The sequence below is a fragment of the Balaenoptera borealis genome (genome assembly GCF_965194805.1).
Source record: "Balaenoptera borealis genome assembly, chromosome: 4".
Lineage (NCBI taxonomy): Eukaryota > Metazoa > Chordata > Mammalia > Artiodactyla > Balaenopteridae > Balaenoptera > Balaenoptera borealis.
In genome coordinates this window covers 121,828,163-121,843,631 of record NC_138861.1, presented here as the reverse complement: position 1 = coordinate 121,843,631, position 15,469 = coordinate 121,828,163, and the positions used below count along the sequence as shown (strand labels likewise).

Sequence of the window (15,469 nt, the reverse complement as noted above, 5' to 3'; positions counted from 1 at the left end):
TGATTTGTGACCCAAGATGTGATCTGTCCTGGAGAACGTTCCATGTGCACTTGAGAAGAAAGTGTAATCTTCTGTTTTTGGATGGAATGTTCTATAAATATCAATTAAATCTATCTGGTCTATTGTGTCATTTAAAGCTTGTGTTTCCTTATTAATTTTGTTTGGATGATCTTTCCATTGGTGTAGTAAGGTGTTAAAGTCCTCCACTATTATTGTGTTACTGTTGATTTCTTCTTTTATAGCTGTTAGCATTTGCCTTATGTATTGAGGTGCTCCTATATTGGGTGCATATATATTTATAATTGTTATATCTTCTTCTTGGATTGATCCTTTGATCATTATGTAGTGTCTTTCCTTGTCTCTTGTACCATTCTTTATTTTAAAGTCTGTTTTATCTGATATGAGTATTGCTCTTCCAGCTTCCTTTTGATTTCCATTTACATGGAATATCTTTTTCCATCCCCTCACTTTCAGTCTGTATGTGTCCCTAGGCCTGAAGTGGGTCTCTTGTAGACAGCATATGTATTGGTCTTGTTTTTGTATCCATTCAGGGAGCCTGTGTCTTTGGGTTGGAGCATTTAATCCATTCACATTTAAGGTAATTATCAATATGTATGTTTCTACTACCATTTCCTTAATTGTTTTGGGTTTGTTTTTGTAGGTCCTTTTCTTCTCTTGTGTTTCCCACTTAGAGAAATTCCTTTAGCATTTGTTGTAGAGCTGGTTGGTGGTGCTGAATTCTCTTAGATTTTGCTTGTCTGTAGAGCTTTTGATTTCTCCATCGAATCTGAGTGAGATCCTTGCTGGGTAGAGTAATCTTGGTTGTAGGTTCTTCCCTTTCATCACTTTAAATATATCGTGCCACTCCCTTCTGGTTTGTAGAGTTTCTGCTGAGAAATCAGCTGTTAACACTATGGGAGTTCCCTTGTATATTATTTGTCATTTTTCCCCTGTTGCTTTTAATAAATTTTCTTTGTCTTTGATTTTTGTCAATTTGATTACTATGTGTCTTGGCATGTTTCTCCTTGGGTTTATTCTGCCTGGACCTCTCTGCGCTTCATGGACTTGAGTGGCTATTTCCTTTCTCACGTGAGGGAAGTTTTTGACTATCATCCCTTCAAATATTTTCTCGGGTTCTTTCTCTCTTCTCCTTCTGGACCCTACAATGTAAATGTTGGTGCATTTAATGTTGTCCCAGAAATCTCTTAAGCTGTCTTCATTTCTTTTCATTCTTTTTTCCTTATTCTGTTCCACAGCAGTGAATTCCACCATTCTGTCTTCCAGGTCACTTATCTGTTATTCTGCCTCAGGTATTCTGCTATTGATTCCTTCTAGTATATTTTTCAATTCAGTTATGGTATTGTTCGTCTCTGTTTGTTCTTTAATTCTTGTAGGTGTTTGTTTTTTAATTCTTCCAGGTCTTTGTTAAGCATTTCTTGTTTCTTCTCGATCCTTGCTTCCATTCTTTTTCTGAGGTCCTGGATCATCATCACTATCATTATTCTGAATTCTTTTTCTGGAAGTTTGCCTATCTCCACTTCATTTAGTTGTTTCTGTGGGGTTTTATCTTTTCCTTCATCTGGTACATAGCCCTCTGCCTTTTCATTTTTTCTATCTTTCTGTGAATGTGGTTTTCATTCCACAGGCTGCAAGATTGTAGTTCTTCTTGCTTCTGCTGTCTGCTCTCTGGTGAATGAGGCTATCTAAGAGATTTGTGCAAGCTTCCTGATGGGAGGGACTGATCGAGACTTATATATCCTTGTTGGAGAAGGAATAAGTTAAACTAATGAATTATTTGGGATAGTAACCAAACTTGAAAAGACAATAGTAAGAGAAAAAAAAAAAGCTAAACTCATAAATCTGAACTCTGGAAGTCCTATTATTTAAACAGCTGCATATTTTTATTAGCTACTCAAAATTAGTTTTACTGCAGTATTCTCCATAATGTGTTTGGAAGTCTTAAAGCACATGTGTTTCCTTTAACATTTATCTTTAAACAGATTTCTACCTTATTATTAGTTTTTTTTTTTTTTAATGCTTACACAGAGAACTGATTTCCCTAATTTATAATTAAATAACTCTTGGTCTTCACTAATTCCAAATTGTGTAACATCATAAAATAATCTAATTAAAAAAGCAAAAGCCTCTATTTTACATAATGTATTCAACAAACAAAAACTAAAAATTCCTGTGTTTTTTTTTATCTTAAGGGAATTATATAGACAAGAGCTTAATTAAAGTTCATCTCTCTATATTTTATATCTTTACAGACAGAGACTTCTTGAAATGGTTCTTTTTTAAGTGGAGGAAAGATTGCTTAAAATCTTTGTTATCCAAAACTAAATTATAAACAAGAATTAGTATCTAGAATGCTTAAGCTATTTAGAGCATTTCACCTCTCCCATCAAAGTGTACATTTGTGGGACTTCCCTGGCAGTCCAGTGATAAAGAATCTGCCCTCCAATGCAGGGGACGTGGGTTTGATCCCTGGCCAGGGAACTAAAATCCCATATGCTGTGGGGCAACTAAGCCTGCAGGCCACAACTACGGAGCTCGTGTGCTCTGGAGCCCATGTGCCACAACTAGAGAGAAGCCCGCATGCCGCAATGAAGAGACTATGCACCGCAACAAAAGATCTCACATGCCTCAACAAAGATCCTGCATGCTGCAACTAGGACCAGATGCAGCCAAAAAAAAAAAAAAAAAAAAAAACAGTGTACGTTTGTATCTCATGTCCTCTCTTTCAAAAAGATCATAGATGTAAATAATATATGGACTTTCTACCTAATAGTCAAGAGAATTATTATCAAAAATACATTTTAAAAATATGTGATGAATATTTACAGAATTATTTCTGCTTTGACAAACCATAAAGTTACAACCTGAGGAAAGTTATTATAAATCCTTCCAACCTAAAGATCAGAGAAAAATCCCCTCCTACTTCTGGCAGGGCGAGAGGAAAAGTAATCATTTTCAAAATATGCCCAGAACTCTCTGTTTTCCTTAACAAGGCCTGCCCTCAAAGAAAACTATTTTCCAAAACCTAACTGACCTGAGGAAAGGGAAATACCCAACTCCAGCTCTTCCAGCCTTCAATGTGGAACAAGAGACAGAAAGACTGAGACCTAATCGTAAGACTATAGGGTGTGCTCCCTGCCCCACACCTCACTCAGAGGATTAAAGCTAAAAGAACTGCAAGCCTCAGTTCCTGAGGTTTCCCTAAGGAGTCTTTAGAGAAACCCCAAGACAACAGGGAAAACAAAAACAAAGACACTAGAGGAAATTTTAGCCTGTGACACCGCAACTAAAGCAAACAGGAAGCATCATATAACTGCCAGCCATATAACCAAAACCTTACACTAGAGGCCTATTTACCTCAGTTTCTCTTTCCTGATACATCACGTCCAAGTTTCAATAAAAATTTACAAGTCATGCTAAAAGGCAAAAAACACAGTCTGAAGAGACAAACGTCAGAACTAGACTCGGATATGGCAGAGATTTTGAAATTATCAGACTGGGAACTTAAAGTAAGTTTTAATATGCTAATGGAAAAAGTGGACAATGGCAAGAACAGATGGGTAATTTAAGCAGAGGATGGAAACTCTAAGAAAGAACTGAAAGGAAATGCTAGATATCAAAATCACTTACAGAAATGGAGAATACCTTTAATGGGGCTCACCCATAGACTGGATGTGACTGAAGAAAGAGTCAGTGAGTCTGAAGATATATCAATAGGAAGTTCCTAAGCTGAAAAACAAAGAGAAAGAAGAATGGGGAAAAAACAACAACAACAATAGAATAAAATATCCAAAAACTGTGGGACAATTACCAAAGATGTAACATACATCTAATAGGAACACCAGAAGGAGAAAAGAGTAAGGAGAAGAAATATTTGAAATAATAACGACTAAGAATTTTCCAAAATTAATGACAGACACCAAACCACAGATCCAGATATCTCAGAGGACACCAAGCAGGATAAGTACCCCAAAAAATCTATGCCTGGGAAAATATATTAAACTGCAGAAAATCGAAGACAAAGAGAAAATCTTGGAAGAAGCTAGAGAAAAAAATCTTATCTGTAAAGGAAGAGATTTATATCAGATTTCTTTACAGATAATTATGCAAGTATGAAGAAAGTGAAACAAAGTATTTAAAATATTGATAGGAGAAAACATCAACTGAGATTATGTATTCAGTGAAATTACCAATCAAAGGCAAAGGAGAAATACTTTCTCAAACAAAGAAAAATTCAGGGAATTTGTCACAAGTATACCTACCTTAAGAAATGTTAAAAGAAGTTCTTCAGAGCAAGGGGAAATGACATAGGTCAGAAACTCAGCTCTACATAAAGAAAGGAAGAGTGTTAAAGAAGGAATAGATAAAGACAAAACAAAAAAAATGGGCAAAAGATTTAAATAGGTACATTGCAAAAGAAAATATTCAAATGGTCAATAAACATAAGAAAAAGTGCTTAACATCATTAGTTAACAAGGATGTGCAAATTAAACAACAATGAGATGCCACTATATAACTCCCCACCTAGTCACCCATTGACAAAAGCTAAAAGACAAAAATCATTCAAGTGGTGGTAATGATGTGGAGCAACTGGAGTTCTACACTGCTGAGGAAATAGAAACTGGTACACACACTTTGAAAAACGATCTGGCAGCATCTTCAAAAACCAACCATATCTGCTACATTCTAAGGCTCTGTAATCCTCTCTTAAGAATATACCCAACAGAAATGCAAATATAAGTTCACCACGAGGCATGTTAAAGAAGGTTTATAGCAGCAACTGTTTGCACTATCCAAAATCTAGAAATGCCCCTCTTCAATAGACACAATGGTATAGCCACACAATTAAATACTCTAAAGAGAATGTACTTTATATAACAGAATAATATGAGTGAATTTCAAGTGTAATGCTGAGCAGAAGAAGCCAGATACAAGAGAGTGTATACTGAATGAGTCAGCTGTGTCATGTTCAAAAACAGGTAAAACTAATCTATAGTATTTGAAGTCAGCCCCTGAGGGTCTTAATGGGAATTCCAGGGACTATGGAGAAAGAAGTTTGGAAATTACTAGTTTAAAGAATAAAAGGCAAGTGCCCCCCAGATCTGCTTGATCATCTGGATCCTCAAAGAGCTTGTTCATACATATAAGACTCATCAAGACTTACTAATCAGAATGTCTGGGGTCATGGTGAAGGCTTGGATATCTATATTTCTAATCAACAGTCTTGATCATGTTTATGCTGAGGAAAATCTGGAAAATGCTGCTCTGGAAGCTATCTTAGAGCAGTGGATCTCAAACTTCAATCAGCAGACTCACTGGTGTGCTTCTTTCAAAGGCTAATTTTAAAGCCCCATTCCATAAAATATGAATCAGTTCTTGTAGGGTAGAATCCAGAAATACAAATGAACATGTTCCTTATTCTGGGAAACATGCCTTAGAAGTTGTATGATTACAGCCAAGGAAAATCAGACCCTAAGAGATTAAAGAACCACGTTCAGTTCACAAAGCCATGGCGGGACCAAGAATGGAACTAAAGTCTCCTGACTAACAGTTCAAGACTCCTTGTACAACACCCCTCTCTATCCATGACTACCCATTTCCAGTCCTTTGATCAGAGACTGAACACATGCTATGTGTTCTCTGATTTAACTGCATCAGGAATCTGTTACAAAATCAAATTTCACATTACCCATCAAGCTACATGGAGACACAGAACAGAGAAATGGCAAAACCCTTCGGACAATTGGAAAATCTATTACTTTCAGAGTCACTCTGTGGATTATCCATTTTCCTCTTCCTCCTCTTATTGCTGCCATAAGCAGAAAGGCTTCTATGCGGTATTTTGCTTTCTGTGTTGTAAGAAATAAGCAGATAAATTTTATAAACTCTCTGGGACTCAAGTCAAAGGTGAAGTGGCCCTTCACCACTAAAGAAAGATCATTAGTGTATATATTATTTTTTAAAAAAGGAAATCCAAAAAAGAAAATTCTCCATCATTTCCAACAGGGATTTTTAGCCTCACCAAAATTAGTCATGGAGGTTATACCTACTGAAATTATGGACAAAAATATTTGTTGCATTAGAATTCTGCTAATCAGATAATTAAGCAGTCTTTGTTTTTGTCTTAAAAATATTTTTCCAAGATGCAGAGAGAAATAACAGTAAACATATACTATCAAAACTAATGTGAAAAAAATAAGGGAAATACCAATGTTGGTGGGCTGTTGAGGAACTGGAGCTCTCATGCATTGCTGATGGGAGTATAAATTAGTACAAACACTTTGTAAAACTATACAATTAGTTTTAAACACACACATACCTTATGATGTACAAATTCTGCTCTAGGTAAATGTCCAGTAGAAATGTATATATGTGTTTACCAAAATAACATAGATAAGATATTCATAGCAACACTATTCCTATTAGTCCCAAGCTGGAAATTATCCAAATGTCCAATAGTAAAATGGATAAATATGCTATCTTACAGTCATGTCAAGGGATATTATCAGCAATGAGAAGTGTTAACAACAACTACGCATTATAAACTGGTTGAAACAAAAATTGAGTATAAGTCTGGCATGAGAGAATACACTCTTTATGATTCCATTTACATTAAATTCAAGAACAGACAAAACTAATCTGCGTTGTTCAAAGACAGGATAGGGATTACCCTTTGGGAGAATAGTGACTGCACAGGGGTCCCCAGAGGCTTCTGGGCGCTGGTAATGTTCTGTTCCTGGATCTGAGTTCTGGTTACAGGGGTGTTCAGTTTGTAAAACTTCAAGGTGTTATACACTTATGAGTTATGCATTTTTGTATATGTATATCATACTGTGATAAGGTACTTTTAAAAGGCAAATAACACACACATACAGTCTATTACAAGTGAAAGTCTTACAAATGCTTTGCTGAGATACCTGCTTCTACATAATCAAGGCTTATCTGGGCCTTGATTCTCTCTGAATACCTGCCTTTTCTCTGGGTGGTTGGTTGGGATACGCATCCATATTTATAATGGAAGAATGTTGGGCTTGAGAATTAGATAGACTTTGGTGCAAATCCCTGTTGGGTCTCTTCTCAAATTTGTGATCTTGAGGATGTTAAACAATTTATTTGAACTTCAGTTTCCTCGTGTGTAAAACGAGGATAATACCACTGACCCTGTAGTAACCCTGAGAGGGTTAATTGAAATTATTGAAGTATTTAGTATATGTCTGACACAGAATAGGTGCTCTAAATTGTAGTTATTGTGACATGGAGATGCTTATGGGAATATTTCTGTCTACTTGCTAATCTCTGCCCTTAGTGAATATATTTACCTCAATTAGCCATCCCTGACTTGTGTCAGGGGTGATTTTCCTTGCATTGTCTCCTTCTTGATGATCCCATACTGATACTCAACATTCAGACTCCAAGCAGTTTTCAAACCCTTGTGTATTTTTGCATCTATGCAGAAAAATGCAATGTTTTTGTCTCTGAGGTTTTTTCCCCCCTTTCCACTGTAGCTCCCTTTGCATTTACATTTTCAAAATTGTATACAGTGCTAAACTTTTGCTGAGAGCCACTGCTAATGAAATTACTGTTCTCTGGGAATCAAAAACCCTCTTCCTAATGGTGCTGCCTGATCTAATGCTTCATAAACATGCTGTTGACTCTGAAGAGAAGGAGCGTGAATTGCCCACCACATGGAATCACCTCTTACTCAGGGGTCTCAGCTGCATATTTGTTTAACCTGGTTCACCTCAAATACTGTGTGCATTTCTGCTGTCACCTACATGACCTCTCCTATTTTTTTTTCACTTTCCATTTGTATTTTTAAAGTGCTTCTCAAACATTCACTGCGAAACCTCCCAGCCGGCAATAAAATAGGTCAATGTTATTAGCCCCATTTTACAGATGAGGTTAAGAGAGTTCCCAGAGGTTACAAGTCAGTTAGTGGGAAGGGAGCTAGCAATTGGCATTTTCTTGGATCTACAGTTTTATGTTATACAGTTCCAGGACTACAGGGAGAACGTGGTTCCCTGCTTTGTGGAGAACAAACCGGAATGGCTGAGGGTAACACTTGACTAAACAGGAAACTTTTCCTGAACACATTTTGTTATAATGGCATCTGCAGTATTAAATTTCTAAGACAAGTGTATTCTTAATGATGTTTTGCTACCTGTGATTTTACAACTAAAATATCTGCTGATCCAACTATCTACCTCCCCATCACATATCTAGCTACTGTTCTCTCTCTAAACATTTCAGTCACTTTTAAATTACAGTATACTTATTCAACAGAATCTCAAAATTCCTAAAAGCTAATTATCGGAAATTCTTTACAGTTATAAGGTGGTAGCATAAATAAGGAAGGCTATTAGTTCTGACTAGATTTTACTAAATGTCTGTGACGAGGAAGGAGAAAGTTTTGGGAAAACAACTCAGCTTTCCCCATCCTCCCAGAGGTGGCAGTTTCCAAAGCCATCTGTCCCCCCTCTTTCCACAGCAATTCCAGGTCATGGAAGGGACCTCAGTTACAGGGAATGGAATTACTGTATGTCAATACGGGGAACACTGCTTGTTATTGGGATTTTTTTTCTAAACTAACAGTTATGTGTTTTATTTAGTTATGTGCTTATTTAAAGGTGCTCAGTTGAATGCAGCGAAGCCTTTTAGGTTGAATGGAAGATCATGAACATGGAGCAACAAGTAATTTAACGTTTTTATTTGAAGCTGCCTCAGATTCCACTATAATAATAAATGTTTCAAAAATCTCTGTCTGAATCTTTTCCCTCCAAATATGCAAATTAATTGATTAAATGTGAGGTAATAATGTCATGATCTGATGACAAAGCTCTGGAAAACCCAGAATGTAATATCATGATAGATTATGTTTCTATGTAAAATAAAATAAGGGTGTGTGTGTGTGTGTGTGTGTGTGTGTGTGTGTGTGTATGAGAGAGAGAGAGAGAGAGATGTGTGAGGGGTGGGTGGTAGAGAGAAAGGAATACGTGGAAATATATTTTAAGGAAAAAAATTATTCAAATATAATTTTTGAGTTAAGGTCAAATGTGAAGTGATGGGAACATGTAGACCTTTAAGAAACATGATTTAATGTGGATTTCTAGAATGAAATATGTAATAATAAATAAATAACATGCCTAAAATTGATACACCAAATTTTTCTAAAAATAGATTTGTGTAATTAGTATGATACTATGAAAACATTTGAAGGGAACTCACACAGACATCACAGTATATTAATACTTACATACATTAACTGTCATATGTATTAGTGCCAAATAACTAAAAATATAAAGAAGTTTGTTTCAACATATCTCCATTAAAACACTATTATGTTTCTTTAAATATTAAATTAAATATTTGTGCTTTAATAAGATTACAGGAAAAGTTTCTTAACTTATAACTTTTTCTTAAAAACTTATATTTTATAATCTATGTACTTAAAGGAAACTTTCTGAAGATTTTTAAACTTGTAATTCAACAATAGTTGGAAGGTTTGCTTTGGGCTTAACCTATGCCAGGATAAGCCATGCTAACTCTTTCATCATATGTTTTCAGCTCTAATAAAATGACTTTTTCTTCATTCAGAAGTCTCACTGCTTATGCAGAGTCCTTATCTATTTATACTATGATGGAAGTGATCATTTTACCTGGTCCTTCCACCTCAATGAATCCTCTCAGTTAATTCATTCCAACTTTTGTAGAGGCATAAAATATGCATAGATTAATCCCAATAGGCTGCTTCCTTTTGATAGTGTGAATCTGGGGAAAAAATCCATTTAAAAAATTAAGTGATATGCAAGGAAAGCTGTGGGAAACCAAATGTGCTTTTCGTTATTATTTTGTCTTTTATAATATTATAATAATTTCTGGTCACGCCAAATTTGTTTTCTGATTTCTCTAGATGTTGGTGATTCTTTTAATTACTTTTTAAAGACAAAACTCTATGTCACCGCCTTTGTGGAATCTGCCTACCATTGGGTATTAAAATATGGATATTTCCCAGTAGGTCTTTCATCAGGTTACTGCTGAAAATGACCATCAGTTCTAATAATATTGAAATTTATATTCTATTAAAATTAAACCTTTGCTTTCTTCTGAGATTTAGACTCTAAGGACTAAAAATATTGTAAAATGTGAGTTACCAGGACATATTCTTGAAGTGCCAGGCAATGACTCAAGTATGACAAATCAGAGACAAAGATGTAATATTTAGGTTGGCCTTTCAGGAGAATGAACTGACATAGAAACCAGTTGGTATGTAGACAGCAGTCCACGCAGTTGAAGATTTGGAATTCCATGAAGAACTGTCTGTATTAGTTTGCCAGGGCTGCCATAACAAAGTCCTACAAACTGGGTAGCTCAAAACAACAGAAACTGGCTTACAGTTCTGGACACTAGAAATCCAATATTGAGGTGGCAAGGAGCAGGGCCATGTTCCCTCTGAAACCTGTAGGAAAATTCTTCCTTGCCTCTGGTGATTTGCTGGTATCTTTGGTGTGGCTTTGGCATGGCTTTCCATGGCTTGTAGATGCATCATTCCAATCCTTGATCTCCACATGTACTTCTCCTGTGTCTCTTCATATTATCTTCTCTCTGTGTGTCTCTTTGTCCAAATGTCCTATTTTTTATAAGAACACCTGTTATATTTGTTTAGGGCCCAGGAAGACCTCCTTTCAACTTAACACTGTGTTGCTTCTGTAAAGACATTGCTTCTGTAAAGACATTGCTTCTGTAAAGACATTGCTTCTGTAAACATTGCTTCTGTAAAGACATTGTTTCTGTAAACATTGCTTCTGTAAAGACCCTATTTCCAAATAAGATCACATCCTGAGGTACTGGGGCTTAGGACTTCAACATATCTTTTTACAGGGGAACAATTTACCCATAACCCTTTGAATGAAACGGACAGAACATTCAAACCTTCACGAGAAGTGACTACATAGAGAAGGACAAGGTAAAAAATAGCAGGAATCCTGGGGAAACAGATGAGAGCGGAGGTTCAGTATTAGTGGTGGAAGCAAGATTTTAAGAGCTGAGCCAGGAGGAGCAGATTGCAGCAACTTTTTGTAGACCAGCTATTCCCACAGGGGAAGCAAGTTTTTAAAGACACGCAACCCACTCGGTCAGGACACAATCCTCTCATTTCAGTGAGCAATATTATTATGGTACATTGAATATGTCCACAAATCATTTGCAGCTTCTCCTGACAGGAGACAGAGTTAATTTCCCTGTGACTTGAATCTGGGTTGGCCATATTGATTCTCAATAGGCTGCAACAGAAATAACATTGTCTGAGTTCCAGAGCCTAAACCTCAAGAGGCCTTGGAGCAACTATCTTCTTTTTCTTGAAAAAGTGCTCAGGAACTACCATGGGAGGAAATCAATCTAGCCTACTGGAGGATGAAAGACCCTAAAGAAGAGCTGAGGCATCCTACAAGATAGAACCAACTACCGACCATGAGTGAGGTCATCTTGAAACCGCCTGTGCAAGCAACCTGCAGTTAAATGCAGTCACAAGAGTGAGCGTAAGAGAAACCAGCAGAGAACCCTCTCAGCAGCCTACGGAATCATAAGGAATAATAAATCCGTGATAATAAATATATATTTATTTTTATATATAGGTGAGATATATAGATATATATAGAGAGAGATAGATAGATAGATAGATAGGTTTATATATCTCACCTAGTTTCAGAAATGTATTTTTCAGATTAAAAGGAAAAATAAAATAAAGGGATAACTTGAATTAAAAGTAGGGGAGATAAAGGGAAGAAAAATATTGGTAGGTCATAAAACGGAGCCAGGAATGAGACCCCTAAAAAATTCATACCATAAAGACTTACTACTGGTGGGCTGCAAACCTGGCCCTAAGATTTCTAACAGTCAGTGGGAAAATAGAATCCTGATCAGTTACACCGTTTACAAGAAATATAAGATAAAATCAGAACAGTTGTTAGGAGAGGCAAAATTATTGCTGTTACTAATATGCGACAGAAATTTCTCCCCAAGGTCCTCATAAAACCAGCACCATGTAATACACTGGCTTATACCCTCAACCGCACTTTTAGAGTAGGCACAATGACAAGTTTCATAGTGTTGTCGGCATTCTTCCAAAAACAACATTTCAGCAAAGGCAATTCTGTGGGGGTCAATAAAATATCATCCAGGTATGCAGCTGTCCTCTGATTTGACCAAATCTAGTGGTAGATTTTAAAGTGTGGAATAATGGATGATTTCATCTCTTAAGCAATCCTTTCTATATACTGTTTCTGTCTGCAGATCTTTTGCTAGATATTGGGAAGCAATGCGTTTGAAATTACGCTTTTTGACAAGCATTCAGAATTCAGATCATTTATATTCATGGTTAAATACGGACCTACACATTTTAACCAACAGTTGATTTGGTGGGGGGTTTCTATCTCTCATAAAAAAATAAAAGACCAGAGAAGAACCTATACCTGAATTAAAGGCCAATTCTTCTGTACTCAAAGATTAACAGATGGAGAGCGCATAGCCTTTTCCAAAATTCTCAGAGAAACCGTGTCGAATACATAGACAACTGAGGCCACAAAATAATAGCCTGGACGTGTGTTTTTGCTTATATGGTGATTCTTAACTTCCAGGTAATCTCAATAAAGCGCCCAGACAATGATCAATTTTGAGCTCTTCTTATAAATAATATTTTGAATTTTTGCTCAATCTGAAATTCTATTAAGGTTTTAGTTCTGGAAAGAAACAGAGATCACCTAATCCAGTATGGTATTTAATAGATAATGAACTTGCATCAAAAGAGGTAAAATCACTTTCACAAGATTATGTACCTGAAGAGTAAAGCGAAAGGGAAAACCCAAGTCTTTCTTCACTTCATTCATTGGCCGCTCTGCTTGTGGACACGTGTTTGCATGGCCTCAGCGATTCCAAGGAAACCCTGTTGCATCCATTCCATTACCATGAAAATTGGTCTTCAAGGAGGGAAATTTAGTACTTCAATTCATACTTTTCCTTTTCTTTCTTTTGGATAGGAGAAAGAAAAGGAAAAGTATCACATTTTGGATATCTGGATATCATATCACATTAAAGTTAATGTGATTTTCATGGCTTACTATCTCATTACCTGGAATAAACAGATCATTGCATCACAATATTGCTCTGAGTTCAATTACATGAAGAAATATGATAATCTGATAAAATGCTTCATTTGATTAACAGGAGGAAAAAAAAGTCCCCCTGACCCTCAGCCAGCAACATATTATTTCAATGACATACCAAGTCAAGATGTGCAAGATGAAAAATTATTTGATTAACTGCTGGATTGTGAGTTCTTAAACCTATGAAACCTGTCAAGTCCACGCCAGTGTGGCTCACGCTGTAAGTCTTGCTGCACTCCTCTGGGTCCCTCGGTAACAAGAGCTACCGTTTTGCCGTCACTGTCACTTCACGGATTCAGTCTCTAAAGCTCTGTTTGTTGTTTCATTCTGTTCTATGTCTCCCCTAGGGACACCTTCATTTTAATATAAATAGAGCGTTTCATCATGCGATGGCAAAGAACCGTGGAAGGTACGACTCTCAATATTACTGGACACCCTGCATACAGATGTATTCCAAAGGAGGACTGAAATTGCAAAAAGAAAAAAAAAAACTTAATAAAAGGGCATCAATATTATTTACCTGTACATAATGCAAACCATATGTCTATAAGGGTCAAGAGTAAAAACTATAGGTGAGGCTATAATATTTTGTGTTTGTGGCTATTGCCAGGATATAGGAAGCGGTTATTTAACAGAGCTATGTAGCTCTTAGCCATGTCTTTAAAAATCAGATTATTTTCATTGCCTTGCCTGGATTGAGGGTCACTTTTGAATCCCTAGTAATTTTTTAATATACTAGCACTTCTTTGAATTAGGACAGTTAAAAATATTTTATGAGAGATCTTCTGAGACTTAAAAAAATTAAATGTAATCTTGGTTTGCCTCTCATCCATATTGACTGGGGAGGGGGCATAGCGGGCAATCATAAATTAAGGTGACCGGAGCAAAGTGGGTTTTTTTTTCTGGACCTGTCCTTCATAAGACTTCCTGAATGTCTCATCAGACTTCCTATATCTTTTGACAATCTCTTGGGCCAATGTTTCTTTCATTGTTATTCCTTCTCTGTGACTTTTTTTTCCTCAAACGGTTGTTGAATTTATTTGCTTGATCAATAATGGTCCTGGCAAAAATGAGTTAACCAACCCAGGCACTGTCCCAGTTACAGTATCCACAGCACAACCCTGGAAGAGCAGTAGATAGAAGTAAACATTTGGAAAGACAAGACCATCATTACATGAAAGGCTTCCTTTACAAGGATCCTGAATAACTCCTCAGAAGGTAGACCCAGCAAGTACCTTCACTGCCTTCTGCCTTAGGGTCATCTTGATGTCTATCTGAAGCCTTTCTTCTCCCCTTACCCCGAAGTTGTGTATCTTATATTTCATTTTGTTTTTTGGTTAGAAAAATTAAATTAAATTTAAGTCCCAATATCTTCTCACCATTTCTCTCAGTAGGAGTGCTGGTGGTGCGACCTCACGTCCAATGATTCCAAAGTTTTGGGTAAGTCCTAGGCTTCCTCTAGAAGTATTACAAATGCTAGTTGTTATCGTTCAAACTAAATTGTGTTTTGTCGGATTTTTAAAATATTTAGTATCTCTATTGTCCAGAGCATGTATAATTCAAAGTTTAATTACCATTTCCCAAAACACATATACATACACAGTCAAAACTCCTGTATGACTCGTTGATTTTTTAATGGTGCTTTTCTGCTCATTTTGAAAAGAATAGTTTAACATTTTTCTCTTTCCCTTCTAGCTACCATCACATTTTAAATAGAAGGGAAAAAATGGGTCACATAACCTTCTTTATTTATGTTGTACTTTAAGCCAGTCAGTGCAAAAAGCTAGAGAGAAAAGCAATTTGGAGTCTAGCATTTTGGTTTCCTTTGTTTAAACAGGTATTAACAAAGTGCAAAGTGGTAGAGTAGAAGACAGGAGAGATGAGTATTATTTACCGAATGCTGATACTATTCCAAAATTATTTTCTTTAGTTTTCACCTGGATCCTTCTGAAGAAAATTTGATTGTGTTATGTTAGCTTTAAACCACATAACTGGTCATAGGAGGAGACAGTGCTCAATTCCAGATTCTATAATTCTAGAGATTATGCTTTTTCTACTATGCTACAGTTAGTCCCACAAAAGAATAAATGAATCATAGCTCTTTCTCCTTAAACAATTTTTTAAAATTAACAGAAATGAGTAAAACTTAGCATAGAATACAGTCAATTGTTTACTTCACATTATGTATTTTACAAGCTACCACTTCTTTCTCAGCAGGAATAGATGCTTTTTACTCCAACTCCCTCTGAGGTTTCTGCTTTAAAACAATCCTTAATCTTTCTACCTATATTACA

At 36.2% G+C, this 15,469-nt stretch overlaps 1 long non-coding RNA gene across 1 annotated transcript in view; it reads right to left on the bottom strand.

Annotated features, from left to right (window-relative positions):
* Nucleotides 1–272: 272 nt before the first annotated feature.
* Nucleotides 273–15,469, bottom strand: part of LOC309628151 — a 41,178-nt gene continuing 25,981 nt past the window's right edge. Inside the window, exon 2 of the long non-coding RNA XR_014244204.1 lies at nucleotides 273–15,429. This is a non-coding gene — a long non-coding RNA (uncharacterized lncRNA). The remainder of the gene's footprint in view (nucleotides 15,430–15,469) is intronic.